The sequence below is a fragment of the Dasypus novemcinctus genome, chromosome 5 (genome assembly GCF_030445035.2).
Source record: "Dasypus novemcinctus isolate mDasNov1 chromosome 5, mDasNov1.1.hap2, whole genome shotgun sequence".
NCBI lineage: Eukaryota > Metazoa > Chordata > Mammalia > Cingulata > Dasypodidae > Dasypus > Dasypus novemcinctus.
The window spans coordinates 30698795-30725402 of record NC_080677.1 but is presented as its reverse complement, the minus strand read 5'-3'; the positions used below and the strand labels follow the sequence as shown (position 1 = coordinate 30725402).

The following is a 26608-nucleotide window of genomic DNA, read 5'->3' as shown; positions in this document are numbered from 1 at the left end:
CATCTTAATGCTATTTAGTCTTCCAACCCATGAACATGGAGTGCCCTTCTGTTTATTTAGGTCTTCTTTAATTTCTTTTAGCAATGTTTTGCAGTTTTCTCTGTACAAGTCCTTTATATCCTTGGTTAGATTTATTCCTAGATATATGATTCTTTTAGTTGCTATATATCCATTGAATTTTTTCTTGATTTCTGCCTCAGCATGCTTGTTACTAATGTAGAGAAACACAACTGATTTTTGCATTTTGAGCTTATATTGCGCCACTTTGCTGAATTTGTTCACTAGCTTTAGTAGCTTTTTGCAGATTTTTCAGGACTTTCTATATATAGAATCATGTCATCTGCAAATAATGCAAATTTTTGTCTTCCTTTCCAATTTTGATGCCTTTTTATTTCTTTTTCTTGCCTAACTGCTCTGGCTAAAACTTCCATTACAATGTTGAATAACAGTGGTGACAGTGGACATCCTTGTCTTGTTCCTGATCTTAAAGGGAAAGCTTTCAGTCTATCATATTAAGTAGGATATTAGCTAGGGCTTTTCATATCCAGATCTTAGAAGAAAATCTTTCAGTCTTTCACCGTTGAGTATGATGTTAGCTGTGGGTTTTTCATAAATGCCTTTTATTATTTTGGGGGAAGTTTCCTTCTATTCCTTGTTTTCAAAGTGTTTATTTCAAGAAGGGATGCTGGGTTTTGTCAAATGCCTTTCCTGCATACATTGGGATGAACATGGGGTGTTTTCCCTTCATTTTACTAATGTGGTGTGTCACATTAATTGATTTTCTTATGTTGAACCACCCTTGCATATTTATGATAAATCCTGCTTGATAATGGTGTATAATTCTTTTTAATTCATTATGCTGGTATTTTGTCAAGGATTTTTGTATCTGTATTCATAAGGGATAGTGGTCTGTAATTTTCTTTTCTTGTGCTAACTTCATCTGGCTCTGGTGTTAGGTTGATGTTGGCTTCATAGAATGAGGTAGAAGTGTTCTCTCTTCTTTAATTTTTTTGGAAAAGCTTGAGTAAGATTGGTATTATTTACTCTTAGAATGTTTGGTACAATTTGCCAGTAAAGCCATCAATCCTGGGCTATTTTGTTGTTTTTGGGAGGAGTTTGATAACTGGGTCAATCTCTTTACTTATTATTCGTCTGTTGATATCTTCTAATTCTTCTTGAGTCAGTGTTTCTAAGAATTTGTCCATTTCATCTAGGTTACCTAATTTGTTGGCATACATATTCATAATATCTTTTTATAATTGTTTTTATTTCTGTGGGGCCAGGGGTAATATCTACCCTTTCATTTCTGATTTTAATTATTTGTGTCCTCTCTTATTTGCTTTCCTTTTTTGCCAGTCTAGCTAAAGGTTTCTCAATTTTATTGATCTTTTCAAAGAACCAACTTTTGGTTTCAGTGATTCTCTCTGTTGTTTTCTTATTCTCTGTTTTATTTATCTTCATTCTAATCTCTGTTGTTTTCTTCCCTCTGCTTACTTTGGGTTAATTTTGCCCTTTCTTTCTCTAGATTCTCCAGTTGTGAGATTAGGTCTTCGATTTGAACTCTTTCTTCTTTTTTAATATAAACATTAAGAGCTGTAAATTTCCTTCTTAGCACTGCCTTTGCTGCTTCCCGTAAGTTTTGATATTTTGTGTTTTTGTTTTCATTTGCCTCTAACTACTTCCTGATTTTCCTTGTGATTTCTTCCTTGAACCATTGGTTGTTTAGGAGTTTGCTGTTCAATCTCCATATATATGATGATATATAGCTTTATTTGATTGTGGTTGAAGAAGATACATTGTATGATTTCATCACTTTTTACTTTTTTGAGACTTGTCTTGTGACCTAACATATAGTCTATATGGAAGAAGGATCCATATGCACTAGAGAAAAATTTCTATTTTGCTGCTGGTGGGTGAAATGGTCTATGTATGTCTGTTATGTCTAGCTGTTTTTTTTTTTTTAACAAATCAGTTTTATTGGTATGTATTAATAAAGCATACAGTTCATCCAAAGTGAACAATCAGTGGTATTTAGTATAATCACATAGATGTGCATTCACAACTTCAATCATTATTAGAGCATTTTCATTATTTCAATAATAGTCTAGTTGGTTTTTATAGATCATTGAAGTCTTCAATCTTCTTACTGATCTTCTGTCTACATGTTCTATCCATTATTGAAAGTGGTGTATTAAAATTTTTTTATTATCTTTTTAAAAAAATGATACATAAATCACATAAAATGTTACATTAAAAATTTTAGAGGTTCCATATACCCCATCCCTCACACCTCCCATTCCTCCCACATTGACAACTTCTTTCATTAGTGTGGTACATTTATTGCATTTGATGAATACATTTTGGAGCACTGCTACACCGTGTGGATTATAGTTTATGTTGTTGTTTATGCTCTCTCCCAGTCCAGTCAGTGGGTTATGACAGGATATATAATGTCCTGCATCTGTCCCTGCAATATCATTCAGGACAACTCCAAGTCCCAAAAATGCCCCCATATCACACCTCTTTTTCCCTTTCCCTGCCTTCAGCAACTCCAATGGCCTCTGTCTCCACATCAGTGATGTAATTTCTTTCATTGCTAGAGTCACAATAATTCTATAGTAGAATACCAGTAAGTCCACTCTAATCCATATTTTATTCCTCTATTCCTGAGGACCCTGGGATGACGATGCCCACTCCACCTCTAAATTGAGAGGGACTTAGATCCCACATGGCCGATGGATGGGATTCTCCTGCTTGTAGTTATAGACTCTCTTGGGTCTTTGGTGTGGTGGTTGACTATCCTTACCTCCTTGTTAGTGGACGGGGGTAAGTCCAATGAATCAGCAACTCTGCTGAGGCTCAGGGCCCAGTTAGCACATGGACAGTCCAGATATTCAAGTCTCCTAGGCATATACCAACCCCAGTGCCAACCACAGGTTCAGTAAAAGTGACAGAAGAGGCATGTGTAGAGAAGTCACATCTGAGTCCAAATCCATCACACTCAGGAGCACAAATTTCAAAGTAGGACCTACTGACAAGGCACTGAACTCCAGAACTATCTGCCATGACTGTAGACTCTGGGTATCTCCATATCCCTCAAGAGTGCCACTACCTGGGATTGTATCTACTTTGGCTGTCTCTGAGATTCTGCTGAGATGTGCGTAAGCACTACCCCTCTGATGACCTCCCGATTCATTTTGAAGTCTCTTAGCCATATAAACTCATTTGTCTTTACTATTTCCCCCTTTTATTCAAGGTCTTTTCCTAGTTGCATCACCAGCAAGTGCTTGGTAGTAATCCCTGGGTGCCAGAGAGGCTCATCCCTGTGAGTCATGTCCCATGCTGGGGGAAGGTAATGAATTTATATGCTGAGTTTGGCTCAGAGAGTGGCCATGTTTGAGCAACATGGAGGCTCTCAGGAGGTAACTCTTAGGCACCCTGCAGCTGTAAGCCAAGTTGAAATTTCAAGCACACAGGCTCATAAGCATAGTCATCAGTATCAAGGGCCCATCACAGGACCATCCTTCTTCACTGGTCTTTGCCCTTGCACTTGGGGGAATTGTTGCTGTTCCATTGGGGAATGCAACAGAGCTCCCCAGGATGGGAACTCAGCACTTCCTTAGTTGTCATGTGAAACTCTACCCACTATGTCAATACCCAAAGAACATCCGAACATATCTATATACCCTATATGCATGCCCTGGAGAACTCCCTCCCACCCATGCATACCCCATCAATGACACCCCACATCAGTGCTCCTCCCCTGCCATAGTTGAACCCCTCTGTGATCCAAGACTTCACCAAAATGTAACCTAATATATTGCCAAATTCAATTGATACGAAAATGAAATAGTAATGATAGGCTTAAAGATTAGAAATAAAATACATAATAATTTAGAAAAATTAAAATAAAGTAAAAAATAAATTGGAGGTACTAAAAAAGTGAAAAAATATAATAAATTTTTTTTGACATTTTGTCTTTCATCACTCTAATAAGTGTTGCCCTGTATGTACAGTGGTAAGACAAACTCTTCCATTTCTTCCTCAGTATCTTACATTATTTTTTTTCTTATGTCTTCAGAAAAGTTTTAGGTCACAATAAAGTCATGTATAGAATGTAGGGGACTCCCAAATACCCAACCTCGTCCTACTTTCCCCCTCCCCCTGCCCTAGCAATGATCTGGTTTTTTTTTTCTCTCTTTATTTTTTTTTAATGTTACATTCAAAAAATATAAGAGGTCCTCATATACCCCCCACCCCCCTCACCCCACTCCTTCCACATCAACAACCTCTTCCATCAATCATGGCACTTTCATTTCATTGCATTGCATTTGGTGAATATATTTTGGAGCACTGCTGCACCACATGGATCATGGTTTACATTGTAGTTTACACTCTCCCCCAGTCCACCCAGTGGGCCATGGCAGGACATACAGTGTCCAACATCTGTCCCTGCAGTACCACCCAGGACAACTCCAAGTCCAGAAAATGCCCCCGCATCATGTCTCTTCTTCCCTCTCCCTACCCTCAGCAGCTACCATGGCCACTTTCTCCACATCAGTACTACAATTTCTTCCATTACTAATCACAATAGTTTCATAGTAGAATATCAGTAAGTCCACTCTAATCCATACTCTATTCCTCCATCCTGTGGACCCTGGGATGGTTATGTCCACTCCACCTCTATATCAAGAGGGGGCTTAGATTCCATATGGATGATGGATGCAATTCTCCTGCTTGCAGTTGTAGGCACTCTTGGCTCCCTGGTATGATGGTTGACTTTCTTCACCTCCCTGTTAGTTGGCTGGGGTAAGTCCAATAAACCAGAGGGTAGGAGTTAACAAGTCTCCAGCAATGATCTTTTTACATGTGGGTGTTACATTTGCTACAACTGATGTACAAAAATTGAAATATAGCTATTAACCATAGTTACATTATGGTTTACATTATGGTTTACATTTTAGACTATATGCTTTTATAAATTTTTGGTGTAATTTAATGTGGCCTGTATCCATCATTGCACAATCATACAGAACACTTCCATTACCCCCCAGTTACCCCCTCTTCCATCTATTCTATTCCTCTCTTCCCATCCCCTTGTGGCCCACAGTGACAACCAAGCTTCACTGTTTGTGGGACAAGATCAATAGATACTTGCAACAATGCTGTGGGTGAAAGTGATGTATTGAAGTCTCCTATTATTAATTTTGAGCCCTCTATTTCTCCCTTCAAATCTGTCAATATTTGCTTCATGTATTTTGGGCTTTTCCATTATGTGCTTATATATTTATAATTTTTAAAAAATTATTTATTTTTCCCCCTTCTCCTTCTCCCACCCTGCTGTTTTTGCTGTCTGTCTTGTCTTCTTTTCTCATTTTCTCTCCTCTAGGATTCACTGGGATTTGATCTTGGAGACCCCTGATGTGGAGAGAGGTGTCAATTGTGCCACCTCAGTGCCTGGTCTCTGCTGTGCTTCACCTTGACTCTCTCCTTGTCTCTCTTCTGATACGTCATCAACTTGCTGTGTGACTCACTTGTATGGGCATTGGCTCACTACGTTGGCACTGGCTCGCCATGTGGGCATGCTTTCTCTTCTTCTTTTTTCACCAGGAGGACCCAGGGATTGAACCTGTTCCTAAACCCCTCTGTCCCCCTCCTTTTTTTTGTACTTGTTACCACTTATATCATTATACACTGTATGTTTAAAACCATAGGTATACTATTACTTTTTTTTCTTCTTCACTTCAGACAGATAATGTCCTGATGTCATAACAAGGTTTGAGGGAGGCACATCTCACACGAAAGTGCTAATACCCATTCATCATGCTTAGGAACCACAAAAGGAGCGACCGTTACTTTTTATGCATTTGCATTTTAGAGCCTGTAAGAAGTAAAAAATGGGGTTACATACCAAAAATTACAATACAATATTCTGTTATTGATAGTTATTAAAAGTCTTTGGGAAGTGGCTGTGGCTCAAGCAATTGAGCTCCTGTTTAATGTATGGAGGACCCAGGTTTGATCCCTGGGGTCTCCTGGTAAAAAAAAGAAAAAAGGCGTCGCAGATCTGCATGGAGGAGGTTCAGGCCCCCATGTGGCAAAATGACCTACCAAAAAGACAATGATGTAACCAGATAGGCAAAAAAAAAGCTCCTTTATTTCTTTATGCTGCTTTGATCCACTATCTAGTAATCTTTCCTTTCTGTCTGAAGAACTATCTTCATCAGTGTATATAGGACAGGTCTAGTGGTGATGAATTCCCTCAACTTTTGTTTATCTGGGAATGTCATAATCTCCCCCTCATTTATTTTTTATTTTTTTATTTTTATTAAAAAATTTTTTTTTAACTTTTTTTTTTTTAAGATTTATTTTATTTATTTCTCTCCCCTTCTGCCCTGACCCCAGTTGTCTGTTCTCTGTGTCTATTTGCTGCATCTTCTTTGTCCACTTCTGTTGTTGGCAGCGGCACGGGAATCTGTGTTTCTTTTTTGTTGTGTCATCTTGTTGTATCAGTTCTCTGTGTGTACGGCACCATTCCTGGGCAGGCTGCACTTTCTTTTGCACTGGGCGGCTCTCCTTACAGGGTGCACTCCTTGCGCATGGGGCTCCCCTATGCAGGGGACACCCCTGCGTGGCATGGCACTCCTTGCGCACATCAGCACAGTGCATGGGCCAGTTCCACACGGGCCAAGGAGGCCTGGGGTTTGAACTGCAGACCTCCCATGTGGTAGACAGATGCCCTAACCACTGGGCCAAGTCCGCTTCCCATCGCCCTCATTTTTGAAAGACAGTATGGCTGGATATAAAATTCTTGGTTGGCAGTTGTTTTCTTTTGGCCCTTTAAATATTTTGACCCATTACCTTCTTGCTTCCATGGTTTCTGATGATAAATCAGCATTTAATCTTATTGAGACTCCCTAATGCATAAAATCTTGCTTTTCTCTTGCAGATTTCACAACTCATTCCTTGTCTTGGCATTCAAAAATATAACTACTATGTGTCTGGGCTTGGTTCTCTTTGGGTTTGTCTTGTTTGGGGCAGTGGGCTTCTCAAATGTGCATATGCATGTCTTCTGTTAAATTTGGGACATTTTCTGCCATTATTTCTTTGAATATTCTCCTTACCTCTTTTTCTCTTTCTTTTCCTTCTTGGACTCCCACAGTGTATATATATATTGGTATGCTTAATGGTGTTCCACAGGTTCCTCAGGCTATGTTCGTTCTTTCTTCTTTCCACCCTCAGACTGGATTATTTCAATTGCTTTTGAGTTCACTGATTCTTTTTCCCTGCCAGCTCCAATCTGTTTTTGAAATTTTCTAGGGAATTTTAGCTTTTTGTTACTGTAGTCTTAAGCTCTGTATGGTTCCTTTCCATAATTTCCACCCCTGTATTGACTATTTTCTCTTTCTGTTCATTTATCTCTCTCCTGATTTGCTTATTTCTTTGTCCTTGTTTTCCTTTACCACTTTGAGCATGTTTAAGACTTTGTAAAGATTCTGATATGTTCCAGGTCCAGTCCTCCTCCTTTATGGTTTCTAATGCTTTAATTGTCTCCTCTCCCTTGGCCATCACATCCTCTTTCTTTGTATGTTTGTACCCTTTTGTTGAAACCAAGATATTTTGATATTTTAATGTGTTATCGCTGAAATTTAGACTCTACACCATGTTCATAAAGTTTTATCCTGTTATTAGTGTTATGGCAGAGATTTCCTTAAATCCCAGGAGCTAACAAAAAAAAAAAAAAAAGAAGGAAAAAAGAAAATACCTTTCCCAGTATTTACAGATTGACCCGTGCAAGTGTTCTCCTTCAGGGCTTATCTATATACTGGGGTTGTATGAAGATAGCTTCAGGTCAAAGTATAGGTTCCTCCCTGATCCTCTATGCACATGCAGCTAGTCTAGGTCATGCACATAGTAGCCTTAGGAATTCCCCCATTTACATGGTTACAAATGATTCCTTTTTTCTAGTAAACAGTTTCCTCACTGTCTGGGTACTGTGCTCTATATCCTACAGCCAGCAATCCTTTTCCAGCCAACTCAACATGGGAGAACTCTCTGAGCTGCCCTCTACAGGAAGGGTAAGGTTGAGGACAGCAGATTCCTTTGGCCAGCACAAGACTGATTGGGCCATACATACATGCTATCAGCATATGCACAAGGGCCACTCTGCTTCCTCTGGAACCAGGGCCAGGCGTCTGTACTGGGAGCACGGGTAGGCTCTGAGTCCAGCTGGTGTGGGTTGGGGGATGGACCGGTCAGGGCCCCACAAGATGCTGCCACTTTTTCAAAGCCTTGTTTTGATTTGGCACTTGTCCTGTTACTGAAGTCCTTTAACAATTTTCTGGAGCTTTGAGAAAGATGTTTCTGCTAGTTCTTGCTAGTTGTTCAAAGCTTCTCTGGGGGAATGGCACTCTGAAGTAGCTCATTCCTCCACCTTTATCAAGTTGGGGCTATTTTGTTCCTTTTTAAAATTTTTATCTCTTTATGGAGATTCTCATATTCACTCATTATTTTCCTAATATACTCTAGTTCTTTCTCTGTGTTTTCCTTTATTTCCTTGAACATATTGAGGACCATTTCTTTAAAGTCTTGGTCTGGTGTGTCCAAAGCCTGATCTTCTTAGTCGATGGTTTCTGGATTTTTATCTTGTTCCGATGCATGGGTCATCATTTCCTTTTCTTTGTTTGTCTTGTAATATTTTGTTGCATCCTATACTTCTTAATATGTTGAAGTGTATAATTCTGGGATTTAGACCCTGAGCTCTCAGTGAGTGATATGACAGTGTTTTCTTGAGTGCCAGGACTAACAAAAGCAAACCAAAGCAAAAATCACCTTTGACGGTCGTTACCAGTTGGCTCTGCATTGACTGGTGCTCTCCTTTAGAGTTTAGCCCTCCTATCAAGAAGAGCTGCCCAAGGTGAATGTGAGTGCAGGGTCCTCTGTGTTTTCTGAGCCTGGATTTTGTCCTGGGCTTATGCTTGCTTGTGGGTTTAGGAATTCCCCATTTACAGAAACTTGAACGCCTCCTCTACTCACTATGAGTCAGTCCGTCTTCCTCTCTCGGGTGTGCCCCCAAAAGACTTAAAGCAGGCTGGTTTGTCTTAATTGTTTTGTACACCACTTTAGCAGTCTATAAGCTGCTTCTGTTGCAGGGCAAGTTCTGGAAGGGTGAGCGAGAAAGGAGTTTCCTGGTTCACTGTTCCCACCGACCACTCCATAGATTTGCACTGACATACAGGCATCCCAGTGTGCTCCTAGGGTTTACTCTGCTCCCTCCAGAGTAGCGCCAGGGACCCACAATGCAAGTGCAGGAAGACTCTACTACACCAGGGAGGGTGTGAGGCAAGGGCCAGCAAGGGTGCCATGAGCTTCTCCTACTGCTTTTTAAGCTGTGTTTACTTGGTTCACCACTTGCCCAGTTGCTGCAACCTATTAATTGTATTCTGGAGTTTTGAGGAAGGTGACTCTGCCCGTTTTTGCTACTTGTTTAAGATTTTGTGGGGGAGTGGCACCCTGGAGCATCTTGGTTGTCCAGCAGCCTGTCCTGCTAAGGCAGCTGGGGCAGCAATGTATCTCTGATATTTCTTTTTTTTTTTCTTTGTCTTTATTTATTTATTTTTAATGTTACATTAAAAAAATATGAGGTTCCTATATACCCCCCACCGCCCTCACCCCACTCCTCCCATAACAACAATCTCCTCCAACATCATGGGACATTCATTGCACTTGGTGAATACATCTCTGAGCACTGCTGTACCACATGGTCAGTGGTCCACATTACAGTTTACACTCTCCCCCAGTCCACCCAGTGGGCCATGGGAGGACATACAGTGTCCAGTAACTGTCCCTGCAGTACCACCCAGGACACCTCCAAGTCCTGAAAATGCCCCCACATCACATCTCTTCTTCCCACTCCCCACCCTCAGCAGCTACCATGGCCACTTTCTCCATCTCAATGCTACATTTACTTCCATTACTAATCACAGTAGTTCCAGAACAGAGTATCAGTAAGTCCACTCTAATCCATATTCTATTCCTCCATTCTGTGGACCCTGGGATGGTTATGTCCACTCCACCTCTTTATTGAGAGAGAGTGCTTAGATTCCACTTGGATGATGGATGCCATTCTCCTGTTTGCAGTTGTAGGCACTCTTGGCTCCCTGGAATGGTGGTTGACCTTCTTCACCTTCCTGTTGGCTGGCTGGGGTAAGTCCAATAAACCAGAGGGTAGGAATTGCAAGTCTCTTGAGGCTGAGGGCCTGGCTATCACATGGACAGTCCAGAGACTGTCCAGAGACTCAGGTCCCCTGAGTATACACTAAACCCCAGCGCCAACACAGGTCTGGTAAAAGTGACAGGAGAGGCTTGTGAACAAAGATCACATCTGAGTCCAACTCCATCACATTCAGGACCACAAACTCCAAAGTAGGGCCAACTGACATGGCACTGAAGTCCATCTGCTATGACCATATAATCTGTGGGTCTCTGTAGCCCTCAGAAGAACCAATACCTGGGGTTGTATTTACTTTAGCTGTCTCTGGGACTCTGCTGAGGTGTGCGTAAGGGTGACCCCTCTGATGACCTCACAGCTCTTTCTTAGAGACTCACAGCCATATAAACTCATTTGTCCTTTCCATTTCCCCCTTCTATTCAAGGTCAAAAAGCATTTTTAACACCTGATATTACATGTAGGCTGAGATATTCTGCTGGTCTTAGTTGACCCTTTTATTCAAGGTCATTCTCCAGCCACATCATCAGCTGGTACTTGGTAGTAATCCCTTGGTGCCAGGGAGGCTCATCCCCAGGAATCATGTCCCATGCTGGGGTGAAGGCAATGCATTTACATGCTGAATTTGACTTCGAGACTGACCATATTTGAGCAACATGGAGGCTCCCAGGAGGTAATTCTTAGGCATCCTGCAGCTCTAGGCCTAGTTCTTATTTCAGGCACACAGGCTCACAAGCATAGTCATTAGCATCAAGGGCTCATTGTTGGACCATCCTTCCTTATTGGACTTAGCCATTGCACTCAGGGGATTGTTGCTGTTCCATTAGGAAATGCGACAGAACTCCCCCAGCCAGGAAGTCAGCACTTCCCCACCCGTCGTTCACAACCGTAACCACTATGAAAATATCCAAACATTTTTATGCACCCCACACATATGCCCTGGAGAACTCCCTCCCAACCATGTGCCCCCATCTAGTATTCCTCCCCTGCTACCATCAAACCCCTCTGTGTTCAAAACCTCCCTGAAAATGAAGCCCAATATATTGCCAGATTCCATTAATAGTAAAATGGCATATAGTGATGAGTTTAAAGATTAGATATAGAATACATACTAATTTAGAAAAATTAAAGTAAAAATAAATTGGGATATCAAAAAATTAAAAAATGAAAAAGCTTTGTTTTTGATGTTTTGCCTTCCATCACTGCAGTAAGTGTTGCCCTGTATGCACATTTGCAAGGCAACTTCTTCCATCCTCAGTGTCTACCTCCTTTCTTTTTCTTTTTTCTTTTCCTAATTATTAAGCTTGTCTTCACAAAAGTTTTAGACCACAGTAATTCATATATACAATATATGGTACTCTCACATATTCAACATCAGACACTTTGTCCCTTCCCCAGCAATAATCTTTTTACATGTTCATCCTATATTTATTGCAACTTATGTACAGATATTGAGACAATAGCTTTCAAACAAGGTTACACTTGGGTTTGCATTGTGGTTTATATTTTAGACTATACAATTTTCTAAATTTTTAGTTATCTTATGTTTTACATTATGATTTACAGTTTAGCCTATAGGCCCCTATACATTTTTGGTGTAATTAACATGTCCTATATCCAACCTTGCATTATCTTGTGAACACTTCCATTGCCCCTCACTTACACTGATTCCACCTATTCAATACTTCTTTCCCCCTCCCCCTCAGGGCCCACAGTGACAATCACTCTTCATTGCTTGAAGGGCCATGTTCAAAGATACTTGCAAGAATGTTGAGGGCGTGACATGCTCGACTGCCCTAATGCATTGGGAGCCACCATTTCCCTTGAGAGGTACAATTCCCTCTATTTGAGAACTTCAGTCCTCCCCAGGATGTGGGTATACCTTCACTCTCATTGTATGGGTCTCCATCCAATGATATAATGCACTATGACAAAATGAGCACTCACACACTCCCTAGAAGCCTGTTCTGTGTCAGATTCTCCCCTTTAAGCATCTTAAACAGGTAGTCTTCCTTATTATATTTTTGAAAAAGTTTTCTCAACATTATACTCTCAACCACATACCTGACAATCTCCTATGTTCGGTTCCCCTGAACATAGGATGGGCCATATTACCCATCCTCCCATCCCTAGCCCCCCTCAAGTCCACAAAGCCCCACCCAAAGGATCCCTATGCCCCACTTTATCCCTTCCCTGTACAAATACTTACCTCCAGCTTATCATAGATTTCACCCAGATAGGTGTCAGCTTGCAACCTTTCTCTACCCCCCAAATTCTCTAAGCCTATCATCTGGTCTGTAGCTCTCTGAGGCAGCTTGGTTTACTTATTTCATATCATTGAGGTCATGTAGTATTTGTCCTTCAATGCCTGGGTTGCTTCACTCAACATAAGGTTCTCAAGATTCATCCATGTTATCACGTGTGTTTGTAGTGTATTTGCTCTTAAAGCTGAGCAGTATTCCATTGCATGTATATAACACATTTTATTTATGCATTCATCTGTTGATGGGCATTTGGGTTGAATCCAACTTTTGGCAATAGTGAACAATGGTACTATGAACGTTGGTGTGCATATATCGATTTGTGTCCTTTTTTTCAGTTCTACTGGGTAAATACCCAGCAGTGAAATTGCTGGGTCATATGGCAAATTTATAGCTAGTTTTTTGAGAAACTGCCAAACTGTCCTCCAGAATGGCTGGATCCTTCTACATTCCCACCAGCAGTGGACGAGTGTTCCCATTCCTCCACATTCTCTCCAGCACTTGTAGTCTTCTGTTTTTTTCATAGCTGCCAATCTTATGGGAGTAAGATGGTATCTCATTGTAGTTTTGATTTGCATTTCCCTAATAGCTAGAGATTTGGAGCATTTTTTTCATGTGCTTTTTAGCCTTTTGTATTTCTTCTTTGGAGAAGTGTCTCTTTAAATCTTTTTCCCATTTTTAAAATGGGTTGTTTGTCTTTTTATTTTATTTTCAAGATATAGGAGTTCTTTATATATGCAGGATATAAGTCTCCTATCAGATATATGGTTACCAAATATTTTCTCCCATTGTGTAGGTTCTCTTTTCACTTCTTTTTTAAAAAGATTTTTTTATTTCTCTCCCCTTCCCCCTCCCCCCACCTGGTTGTCTGTTCTCTGTGTCTATTTGCTGCGTCTTCTTTGTCCGCTTCTGTTGTTGTCAGCGGCACGGGTATCTGTGTTTCTTTTTGTTGTGTCACTTGTTGTGTCAGCTCTCTGTGTGTGCAGCGCCATTCCTGGGCAGGCTGCACTTTCTTTCGCGCTGGGCGGCTCTCCTTATGGGGAGCACTCCTTGTGCGTGGGGCTCCCCTATGTGTGGAACACCCCTGCGTGGCAGGGTACTCTTTGTTGCATCAGCACTGTGTGTGGGCCAGCTGCCCATGGGTCAAGGAGGTCGGGGGTTTGAACTGCGGACCTCCCATGTGGTAGACGGACGCCCTAACCACTGGGCCAAGTCCGCCGCCTCTTTTCACTTTTGTGACAAACTCCTTTGAGGTGCAGAAGGCTTTAATTTTGAGGAAGTCCCATTTATCTATTTGTTCTTTTGGTGCTCGTGCTTTGGGTGTGAAGTTCATGAAGCCATTTCCTATTACAAGTTCCTGTAGATGGTTCCCAATATTGCTTTCCAAAGTCTTTATGGTCTTAGCTCTTATATTTAGGTCTTTGATCCATCTTGAGTTGATTTTTGTATAAGGTTTGAGTTGGTAATCCTCTTTCATTCTTTTACATATGGATATCCAGTTCTCCAGGCAACATTTGTTGAAGAGGACATTCTCTCCCAGTTGAGAGTGTTTGGTGGCCTTATCGAATATTATATGACTGTATATATGAGGTTCTATATCAGAACTCTCAGTTTGGTTTCATTGGTCAGTGTGTCTATCCTTGTGCCAATACCATGCTGTTATCACTACTGTAGCTTTGTAGTATGTTTTGAAGTCAGGTAGTGTGATCCCTCCAATTTCATTTTTCTTTTTCAATATGTCTTTGGCTATTCGGGACCTCTTTCCTTTCCAAATAAATGTCATAGCTAGTTTTTCTAGTTCATTAAAGAATGCTGTGTTGATTTTTATTGGGATTGCATTGAATGTGTAGATCAGTTTTGGTAGGATAGACATCTTAATAATATTTAGTCTTCCTATGCCCAGGGAATATTCTACCATTTATGTAAGTCTTCTTTGATTTCCTTGAACAGTGTTGTGTAGTTTTCTGTATATGTCTTTTACATCTTTGGTTAAATTTAATCCTAGTTATTGGTTTTTTAAATTGACTGCATATCTGAGACCTTAGCCCCAGCTACAGACATGCTGTTGGCTTGTGTTTAGCCTCCATGTGCTAGAATACAGTGGAGAGTGTTTCTTTTTCTTTCTTCTTCTCTCATTGTTTGCCCTGTGGACAAACTGGCACTGTCCAAGGCCAGTTTATTTCTACGTGTTTTTCCTTTGGTTGGGTGGCAAAAAAATCTGAAGAAGATGGATTTCTGGAGGGACCATGAAGTTTGAAACCATTTAGTTTCTCTTCAGACTTGAATTACACTATCTTAAATATGCCAGGTGCAAAGATTCTGAGATTTGTGATAGCAAACTATTTGCCTGTGCTTAGATTCAATTCTCATTTTCCCCAATCAAATGGAATTTCCGTGACAATTTTTTTTCAACAAAATAATCAGATATTGAATTGTCTCAATATGTATTTAGGTTTAGGTCCCAAAGTAGAGGAAAGACTGAGATTCTTTAAGATTTTATTGGAATTAACCATTGCCTTTGATAACAGGGCCACCCCAGCCTTTTCACAGCATTTGGTTGTGAGATTTAGGGATGTGTTACCATGATGATGGGGTTTTGGAGAAAAGGGTGCATTTATTCTGCTAGGTTACATTCCAAAATGAAATTGCATACTATGCCCTTGAGGTAACTCAAAGGCTGCATTAGAGACATGATGAAGCTGCCAGTAACTGTCCTTTCCCTAGTTGTAGAAGGGGGTGAGCATCAGAATGTTTTGGTTTGGTGCAGTTTATTCAGGATTTTGTCTCACGCTTTGGTCTTGTGTCCCCAGTTCAGTAGGATGTCGTCCTGCAGAGAACTCGGCTCTTATTCACAAGGTGCCTGTTATCTGATGAGCAGCCAGGCTTGACTACAGAGATGAGCACCTGGTAAGAGGCACGGCTCAGGCCCTCATGCTGCCACATCTGTGCACGGAGAAAATCGATGGATCAATTCACTTGATTAATGCCTGTTATATCCAGGGCACTCTATTAAATACTTTACTTCCATTCTTTTGTTTAGTCTGCATTATCTCTACTCTGGTAGGAAACTGAAGTTCAGAGAGGCTGAAGATTTTACCCAAGGTGACATACCCACAGCTGTGGCGTGGCAGAGCCATCCCCCCTCTTTGGATCTCTGGTCTCTGTCCTGGGTGCATCCTTTGCTTATACTCCCAACCACTATAGTGCATACACATTTTATTATGTTTGCTAAGAGAGACCACCTCTCCATCCTCTCCGATGAAGCTATCTTGTATGGTGAAAATATTGCTGAAACCTTGGTTCCATAGATTTTCCTTCCATCACCTTCTACCAGTACAAGATATTGGTCCGTTCAGTCTGTCACCAAATATTGTCCTGAATGCCTGCTAAGACCTAATTTTAGTGACCAGTGACAATAAAAGCACAGCTCATTAACACATAATAACAGGAAACTTAAGGGGATAGTTGGCACTATAATCTAACTAAACTGAATTGCAACTGCAGCTGTTTTTAGTAGTCATATTTTAAATAGTTGTATTAAAAGACACAATCCTGTTAACTAGAAACAGTGTCATAACATCCTACTTCTTAAATGCAGCCACTCAATAATTAACATATTCATTATTCTTGGTATGCTTTTTTTTTTGGAATTATAGTTGCAATTTGTTCTGAAACAGAAAAGAGAATAGAGACATTTATGAGATTAAAATCTGATAACATCCTGGCCCAGGAATTTATAAAACACTGGTCATTCATCTCCATATGATCTTATCCAGTTATCCAAAAAGGCTTTTATTCAGGAACCATTTGTGGTTGGGTAGTATTATGATGCATCATTTATGCAGTGCCTTAGTGTGCAAGACACAAAGAACAAGAATCCTGCCTAAAGAACTTACTATCTATTCCAGAGACACGTTTACTGTTATGTAATAGAATTTCATCCAACATTAGATACTGTTTAACTCACTCATTTCTTGACAGCTGCAATTCAGGGTTTCCCTTAACATTGTAGCCTCAAACATGGTGATTTGTATTTTCATTTCCAATAGACATTCACACCGAACAGTATGTTGGGCACTAAAAATGGTCCAAGTTGGGACGGGGATGAGACTGTTTCTCTGTCAGAGTATCAAAGTCAGATGGGGACGGAGGGCTGCTGAAGACAGTCCAGAGATCACTAATCCCCAACTTTGCACCATAAAAACCTCCTTTGTTTTTCTTTACCTTTATATTTGAAAGATTTTTTCCACTTGATAAGTGTTAGTTATTCCCTTTTCTTTTTAAAGGCATTCATAATTTTCAATAAAAAATTATGATAAACACGAGATGATTGATGTTACCATTGAATGAAAATAATTCCAGCCCAAAGTAAAGAAAGGTGACATTTTACTTGTGAAGCTTTTTTTGGTGGATGACTAAATGTTTAAATGTATGTTAAGCTTTGGGAAGTACCAAGTATAGAACTGACCTCTGTTATTACTTTCACAGACTGACTAGGAATCTGGAGACCCCCAAGTGGGGAGCAACTGGATTTAGTGATTGCCATAAATTCCCTTCTACTTCTAACATTCTGTGATTTGTGAACACCATTAAAACTCGTAAAATTGACCAGTAAGAAATGTATTCCCAAAAGTGATTTTTGAAATCCAGGTCCAACATTGTGTGTGGAGAGGGGGGACGAAGGAGAAGCAAATATAGATACCCCCAAAAGTTGCAGAGCAGGGTAAGAATATGGGAAGACCTGCATTTTGGGTGTGTCCCACAGTTTTATTTGGTAAACAGTCAAAAGTAGTGGTGTGACTCTGTCACCCTCAACCACAGGCAGCTCTACTTGTGACAAGACTCTTCATGCTGATGCTTTGTCTCCATGCTCTGAAAGAACTTCTACCATTCTCTCTAGTGCAGGTCCCACCTACAGGCAGATTGATCTTCTGAAAAACCCAAATTGACTGTCAGACCTCTGTTAGGTCTCAGTTACCCACAGGATAAAATCTAGCCTCCTTGGCTTGATGTATAAGGTATATCACAGTATTACCCTAATCTACACCTGATTTCTCCCCACATAGACTTTATGGACTTGCTACTACACTAACTTTGTCTTCATCATTCTTGCAACAACCAGACCTTCTATAACCCCTGTCTTTGCACATGCCAGTCTGCTAACTGGAATATCCCCTCTACCCCATCTTTGCTGGGTAAGCTCCTGTAACACAGCTAAGATAACAGCATGTATTACATATCAGGCACTCATTTAATCTTTGCAATGAGGTGGTTGACCTTATTAGTTCCAATTTTCAGAGGAGAAACCTCGCCCAGAGAGGCTAAAAGAATCTGTCAAGGTGACACAGCCAATAAATGATGGAGCCAGGATTTGATACAGTGCAGCCTTCTACTTTTGACCCTTATCCCCCATGTCATCCTTCCTGCCCCCTAAGATGGCACCTCCGATAATGGAGTCTTTCTCAAGTCCCTGAAATGGAATTAGCTCTTCAGTTCTTAGGATTCCCAAAGTACTTTCTAAAGCATCCTTGTAATAGAATTTAACAAGTTGCATTCTACTTTCTCTCTTTCTGTGTCTTGCCTGTGTGATTTTTGAGTATTTTGGAATATCGTTCAGCTTCATATGCCCAGGGCCTAGCAGAATGCTTGCCTCCTGGTAAACAATTAGTAGATATATCTTGAATGAATGAATGAACAGATGAACAAACACAGAAGCACCTTGTGTTGTACTTAGATGGGTCAGGATCATCTTTCTTTCTATAAGATGCTTCTGGGAAAAACACTTCCCTCCAATAGACTTTACCTGTCTCAGGGGTGTAGAACATTCCAACAGGAAATCACTTAGGGTTCTCAGTTGTCATCTCCAAGTGATAGTAAATCATTTCCAAATCTTGCAGAGATGCCCCATGAATTCTGCTGAGTATCCATGTAGCACTCCAGTCCGACGACGTTGATTTATTTAAGTATAGGTTTGGTGCTCTGTGAGAGCTCACCATCTGCTTAAGTCGTGTTTACTTTAAGTACCAGTCAGCATTTTCCTGACAAGTTATAGAAAAATGGTAGTTGAACTTAATTTTTAAGCAAAGCCTGCTTAAGAATAATTTGTTAATTACGAGTTGGTTGATTCTGTCTCCTTAAATTAAGGGCTTTGGTTACTATCACATGCACAGTGCCAGCTTGCTGGAAGTGGCGTCAGGGGTGCCCACGGTTGCATGACATATTGAAGTTCTATTCTCCTATGCCAATGCCTGCCCTGGCTTTTAAATTCATCTTTAGCTAATTTTACAACTCTGAAAAGTAACCCAAATGTTTACTAACCTTAGGATTGCAAGTTGGAAGTTTCCTTTAATAGCCACTTACAAACCATTTAGGCAGCAATCGGTTATAGCCCTTCAGTATGACAGGGGCCCAGAGCCATTTGATCAAGACTGATTATTTAAAATGCAGGCAAATTAGAGTTAGTCAGAACCATTTGGGCAGAAGGTGCTTCATTAACTACACAGGAGGGGTGACCCAAATCTTGTTGTGGGGTGGCTTGGGGCCTAGTGAGTTTTTCAGCAAGAAAGGAAATAGTTGAAGCACAACAATTGGGAGGTCTGAGGAAACTTGACCTTGGCTGACAAAAGAGAGAGCACACTGAGGCTGGGTGAATCTGGATGTGTAATGGCTTTGTAAATATTTTGATTTCAATAAAATCCCAAATGTATTTTATCAATGCATTTTCCCTTTAATTTTTAGACCCTTGTACATTTCAGGGGAAATTTAGTCCATATGTTTTTGATTCATTTATACTTAACTCATCAAAATGTTTTCTAAGAGTTATTTGATGTCCAAGAAGACTTTATAGCTTGATTTAACTACCTTTCAATGTGCTTTCTCCCTCCTTTTTAAAAATAGAAAGTCATCTACTCTTGGCAAAACCTGAACACATACACAAAAAGTTTGCATTTAGTTGAAAGCTCCAAACCCACAAGACTGTGAAGCTGGGCCAAATGCATTCTCCAGCCCTGGTAATGTGTGAGCTCTGTTACTCAAAAGCTCAGGGAGATCTTTACCTTTTGATAATCTTTGGTGGCTCTCCAGATGGAAAGAAATCCTAAAAAATATCTACCATTTATTGGATCTTTGGTTAAGCCACTTAACTTCTCTTATTTTCAGTTTTCCCCAGTGTGAAGTTATGCTAATGATATTTGTCTACCTACCTCCCAGAATTATTGAGAGTAATAAAAGAGCCAATGTTAAAGTGTTTTGGAAAACCCAAATAGTTCTACAAATAGCATCACATTTTTTTTCTTGATGTTATAGTTCTTTGAATAAAATAATTATTAATACCTAACCTTTGGGAAGCAGATTTGGCTCAACTGATAGAGTGTCCGCCTACCACATAGGAGGTCTGGGGTTCAAACCCAGGGCCTCCTGACCCATGTGGTGAGCTGGCCCACGTGCAGTGCTGATGCACGTAAGGAGTGCCGTGCCATGCAGGGGTGTCCCCCACATAGGGCAGCCCCATGAGCAAAGATTGCACCCTGCAAGAAGAGCCACCCCACGTGAGAAAAGTACAGCTTGCCCAGGAGTGGTGCTGCACATACGGAGATCTAAAGCAGCAAGATGACGCAAAAAAAAGAGACACAGATTCCTGGTGGTGCTGACAAGAATGCAGGCAGACAAAGAAGAACACAGAGAGGATGAACACTGAGAGCAGACAATGAGGGGGGCAGAGAGAAAGAAATAAAATAAATCTTAAAAAAAAAAATCTAACCTTCAGTGAAGGTTTGTTATATGCCAGATGTTATGTTAGACAATTTAGAAGTTACCCTCTTGTTTAATCCTCAGAGTATCTGATGAAGGTTAGATACTTTTAATTTCCACATTCCAGAAGATAAAACTCCCTTGTGTAATTTATGCATGGTTTCATAGATTATGGGTAGAAGGGCTAAAATTTAATCTAAAATCTTTACAGGTTTCAACACTAAGTTTTATAGTATACGGTTGAAGCCATATTATTCATTGCCATGTCATGATTCAATATTTGCGTGTATCTGGAGTTGAGGTCACTCATGATATAGTCTCTTCATATCACAAACTCCCACTCCCACTTTCTTTTTTTTTTTAATTTTTCTCTCCCCTTCTCCCCCTCCCACCCCTTGTTGTCTGCTCTCTGTGTTCATTTGCTGTGTGTTCTTCTGTATCCGCTTGCATTCTTGTCAGTGGCCCTGGGAATCTGTGTCTCTTTTTGTTGCGTCATCTTGCTGCATCAGCTCTCCATGTGTGCAGCGCCACTCCTGAGCAGGCTGTACTTTTTTCACACTGGGCGGCTCTCCTTGCAGGGTGCACTCCTTGCGTGTGGGGCTCCCCTATGCGGGGAACACCCCTGCTTGGCACAGCACTCCTTGCGCATGTCAGCACTGCACATGGGCCAGCTCCACACGGGTCAGGAGGCCTGGGGTTTGAACCCTGGGCTTCCCATATGGTAGGTGGACGTTTTATCAGTTGAGCCAAATCCACTTCCCCTCTTACACTTTCTATTACATTCTCTTATTGAATAGAGTGAATGCATGTATGAAAAATATGCTATTCTAATATATTCATTAGAAGATTATTCATTACATAGGATAATAATAGAAGGTAATTTTGATGAATTTTCTACTTTGGGCCAGGCACTACAGAGTTCTTTATATGCTTTATCTAATTATATCCTCATAACAACTTTAAGAGGTAGAGACTGTTATTGTCAAGATCTGTGAAAATCTTAGATTTTGCCCTGCTTAAAGCCATTAAATTAGCCTGCCAGCTTCATGGATGCTGGCAGAAGATTTGAGACTCCTGGGCCAGAGACAAAGCCCATTATTACTCAGGGCCAGCAAACAGCATCAGCTTCATGTTTACATCAGTTCTCCTTGTCCCCCAAGTTCTACAAGGTGATGTGGAGGGACTCAGATGGAGGCTGAGCATGCAGTGGGTGTGCATCACAGTTGAGGAACTCTGAGTTTAGTAAATCTCCATCTCTTTGAATGTGGTAAGCAACCTTGCCTGACCATTGCTCCTGAGGGAGACCTTGTCTTTACCTTACTGGACAGTAAGAAAACCTGCCCTCTGTTCTGGAGACACTAGGTCTGTCTTCCAAGACTGTTTGTTTGCTCTATAAACATCCTTGAAATGAATTTGCAACAAAGACCATAGTGCAAGATGTCAGTAATGGCCAGTGAGCTATGGAGAATTGTCTCCCAATAGCTACCATCTCCCTTTTATAGACAAGGGATCTGGACTTCATTCTGGAATTATATTTTGAGCTCCTGTATGTGTTATGGACACACAGTGGAGGCGAGGGAAGTTAATACAGGTCCTAAGGCATGGGCATATCCACTAACCCATTCACCACCTCACTCCCTCAACCACGGTCTATCTTGCCTCTCCACCTAAGGAGCAATTAGGTAAAGCAGAAATTCTCTGAAAACCTAACCATTGGCTTAAGCTGAAAATGATCATTTGGGACAAATGCTGTTACTGCTAACATGTTCTCCCTCTTCAGCTTGATCCAGCCACTAGACACCCAAATGCCATAGGGGTGACAGAGATTGGGAATAGTGTTGGTAGATCCTGTTAGAAGTCAGAATGGCATTTTTGTTTTGTTTACTTTTTGTAGAGTGTCCATGATTAATGCTTTATCGATGGGCAGGTCTCTCATATTGATGTATCTAAAATACAGTTTGAAAGGTAAAGAAAAATCATCCTTGTTGATTACTTAAATTGCTTTTGTTAGTGTCCACATTAATAATTTTATAGTTCATGTGAAATATGGCAACATGCAAATTATGCAATGTACACTATACAGAAGGGCAAATCAAGTAGCAAATGTCCTAACACTTTGGGAAATGCCACTCAAGCCTATTTCTGCATTATTGATGTATGCTAGTCTGGAAGCAAAAGACAGAACTTGTAGTATTTCCCGAATGCTATTTAACTTAACCCCTGTGAATAAAGGTAACCTATGTAGCACAGGCCCGTACGCACAAATAGGCAGCTCCTATAAAACAGCAGTCCTCTGGTCTGTCTCTCATCATCATCGCAGAGGCAGTTATCTCCCCTCTAGTAGTTAGTGGCATTTGGAAGTCCATAGTACTAGGTGATTTGAAAGTCAGGTGAAACATCAATAATTTTGTTATGGAAAATTTACTTTTATAACTTGGGAATACTTTGGACTCTACAAAATTCAGAAGGGTCTCTCTCTTTCTCTGTTGCCCCCTTCGTCGCCAATCAGCTTTATTGTATGTTTGTATGATGGTGTCATTCAATGACTTTGTGATGTTTTGGTAGTGCCCATGCTAGCTTGTGGAATTCCCCTTGCCCTGTGTCTGAGTCAGTCTCAGAGAATATTAAGTGATTATGGAGTTGGAATCTGGAGAGAAGAATATGGTCTTGGCAACACTGTGGCTGGGGCTCCTTTTGCAAACCAAGAGGACTCGTTGACCCCACAGAAGGGGCTCCCAGGCTGTCAATTCTTTCCTCCCTCTCAGCACAGGCCCACCTGAGGGAGCTCGTTTGCCAGTTTTCTGGGAAAATAATAAAAATGGACATGGAATAACAAGGAAGGTTGATAGCTATAACATCTAGCTTTGATTTGTTGTGAGGAAACAGAGTGAAACTTAGCTGAGCAACCATTGTCCCTTTCACCCAAGGAACCACAAGGGAAAGATTCCTCGACGGGCATCTCTCCATCACAGGAGAAGCTGTACCTTAGTATTTTTTTTAAAAAGAAGGAACGAAGAAGTCTGACTCCGTGCTTATTTAGCCTTGCCACTTTGTTGGTGGATTAGCATAACATGGTGCGAAATTCTCTCCTGCTGGTCTGCTCTCCTCAGCACCTAAAGCTATTGGCCCAGTTTCCTGAGCTCATTTCAACTCCTCCTGGTGCCAAAGAAAATCTAATTAATGAAGAATTTGGAGGAAAGAATCTTCACCGCCCCCCCCCCAAACTGCAGCATAGTGGGGACTTGAATCTTCCCGGGGCAATCACTGTTAAGGGGTTCTTCCTAATTTCAGATGTTCAGAAAGAAAGTCAGTACACAAACACTGTGACGGAGCCAAGCCCCTTCCAGAGCAGTTGATTCTAGATGACTCTAGAGCCATTTATTTTTTATAGGGTATTCTCATCGGATAGGTTCTGCCCATATCAGGTTCTAGACTAGGCTGCAGAACAAGGAAATTCCTTTTTAATTTAACAGTGAAATCAAGTAGAGGAAGAAAATAAGAATCCTTGGAGCAGGATTTTATTTAAAAAATGAAAGTGGGTTCTGTGAACCAATGTTCTTCTAAGTAATAGGGAGAGGGAGTTGTTGCCATTTGGTTCAGGATATCTAAGGCCTATTCACGGCAGCAAACAAAACCAAACAAAAACCCAACACACAACATGTGAAGTGCCACTTTCATAGTTACTTGATTCTGTTCCTTTCCCCTTGGAGGAAGCCGTTGGTGCAGGCAGCCCATCTTTCCTTGAACAAGGGATGCAAGACGCTCACAAATACTTGCAGCTCCTAAGGAACCTTCAGCCCAGACCATCTTCCCTTGCCTCTTTTTCCTTTTGACGGTTCAGCCCACAGTTTCCTTGTTGTTTTTGGTTGGTCCGTTTTCACCACCCCCCAACTCCAGGAAGCTTGTACACACGCTGGAGCATTTGGGGCTGACTTGGCAGGATAATGTGGCTGCTGGCAGCTTCCAAAGTATGACACTAGTGAAAATACGAACCAAATGCTATGATGTGAAGCCTTCGACTCCCCTCTGAGAGCAGAGAGCACGGAAGAACCAGACAATTTCGGGGCTCTGTCCTGGCTCTGCCTCTTACTCGCTGGGTAACATCTCTGAACCCGTTTTCCTATTTACAAAATAGCAGTCGTCTTACCCACTTCTTAAGGGGGCTGTTGGAATCAAACAAAGCCACTCACTCAGAGCTACTACATGGCAGTCACTGTGTGTTTGAGGAGCGCCTCTCCTGAACTGTGAGCACCTTAAGACACCTTTGTTGGTTGCCTTAAAGGCAGGGCTCCTTCTTCCTTCTGCCTGGGTCGGGCAGTGGAATCTGACTGGCTCTGAAACTTAGAGCAAGGTACGAGACTCTCACCCAGAAAGCGGAGATCACCGTCATCACCATCACTGTATCCCTTAGCCCCGTGTCTGGCACGTAGCTGTTTCTTGAAATATGGTACAGAGTGAATGCTCAACAGATGACACTTCCATTTCCCGTAATCCTCTTTTGACAAGTCTTTCCATTCACATCTGGCCATGTTCCTTTGGGAGTGATCCCACGAAAGGGAGATATAGTTTTCCAGAGAGAGTTTTAACTCTAAAGGTTCTCTGCATACATGCATCTTCTTTTAGTGGCTACAGACCTACAAAGAGAGATTTGGATAGACTACTTGGGTGCTTTCTGCATTTGAGCCAAACCTCTATTATCTTTACCACGCCTGTGGTGGGGAGAAGGCAGTGCTAGAGAGCCTTTGCTTGGTGTGTCACCAGGGCAGGGACCCCACAGGGCACCAGTGGGGTGTGTGAGAGGGTGGTCTGTGCCTGTATGTGGGGAAGGGGTTACAGCTGGGAGAGCAAGATAAAGAGGATGCTACTCAAGGGTCTTTTGTTTTATCTGGCGTTTGCAAAAGGTGACTTCTCATTACACAACTGGATCGCATGCCTGACCGACCTCAGGTAAACCTCAGGGTTTCCCCTCTTCCCATTGGCCTCTTCCTTTGGCTTGGAACAGATCGTTAAAAAGATTGGAATCTCTTAAAGAAAGAGACAAGAAGCAGCAAGAAACTTCAGTGAGCAATTTGTGTGTGTGTGTGTGTGTGTGTGGTTTCATTTTTATCGCTTCCAACTCTTTCCCAGATCTGCTTAATTGAGAGCTGGATACCTCAGAGTTTGTTTGGCTCTGACAAGATTCCCAGCCCCCCAGCCCTTGGTTTTCCAGGCGCTGCCCCATGTGCCTTCTGGGCCCAGGAACCTTTCGTGTTAGTGATACGGAGTTGGTGGGTTTGGCTCATCTTCCTTTGTCTTCTGGAGGAGTTTCTAGAAACTGCAGTGGGCCTTTCACCTCCTAAATCCTTGGGTGGCTCGGCTGGTCACCAGCTGTGACTTCCCGAACATATAAGCCCTGAATCTTTTCATCTCTGGAGGGGTTGACTGAGCCAGAGGAGGTGGGAATTGATAAGCCAGGAGGATTTTCAAGGTTTAGGTGCAAGCGCAGGAACGTGGGCCGTTGGACCAGGGGGTGTTAGTCTAGTCTCTTCGTTTCACAAACGGGGAAACCGAGGCTCAGAGGGGTTAATTGACTTGCTCCTGATCACACTGCTGGTACAGAGCCGTGGCTGGGACACTGCCTGTGAATCTTTCTTAAAGAGTCTTTCCTTTATTCTCGGCTCATACAGTTAGTGTCGACTGAGGTGGAGGTGGAACTCTGATTCCTAGACCAATTCTTAACCAGTTCCCAACTCCTCTGGTCTTTTGTAAAAGGCCATTTTCCTGCTCTTCATTTTGGCTAAGTTTCTTCTCCTTCTTCTTCTTTTTCTTCCTCCTCCTCCCTGCCCTCTTCCTCTTCTTCTCTTTTCCTCTGTTTCTTCTTTCTTCTTTGCTTCTTCACTCTTGGTGGTATGTGCACATGGAAACAAAAGAAATCAGAAGGACTTAAGGTTAAAATCATCAGCCTCTTGTCCACTCAGCAGAGGCAGTCTTTTCTAACCGGCTCTGGCTTTTCTGGAAGTTACTCTCACACTCGAAATTAGATGCTTGTATCTGTTTCTTTATTTATCATCTTTTTACAATGTCTATTATATCTTACAATCACTGTGATAGCTTTGCTTTGAAAGATGGAAATTCAGCTCCGTTGCCACTCTACTTCTGTATGCCCTGCCTGCCCTTGTAGTTCCATTCTCACTCCTTCTGTGGTCACCTGTACCTTTCAATGGTCCATTGAAAGCTCCCCTTTTTGTGTCCCATCTACACCCAGTCATACTGCTTTATAAGATAAAGCTATGAACCCTCTAAGGACCCTTCTCCTTACTCTAACTCTGTCCCCATTCCACCTTTTGGCGACCCTATATTTATTTTTACATTGTCTAGGTGGTTTACATTT

General features: G+C 41.4%; 1 protein-coding gene and 1 non-coding gene across 3 annotated transcripts in view; one reads left to right on the top strand and one right to left on the bottom strand.

Moving 5' to 3' along the window:
* Positions 1–26608, top strand: part of CREB5 (cAMP responsive element binding protein 5) — a 438879-nt gene that overhangs the window by 32309 nt on the left and 379962 nt on the right. The gene's annotated exons all lie outside the window — the stretch shown is intronic.
* On the bottom strand, positions 5743–5846 carry LOC111759879 (small nucleolar RNA U13). The gene has a single exon (XR_002793734.2). It is a non-coding gene; the product is annotated as a small nucleolar RNA U13 (small nucleolar RNA).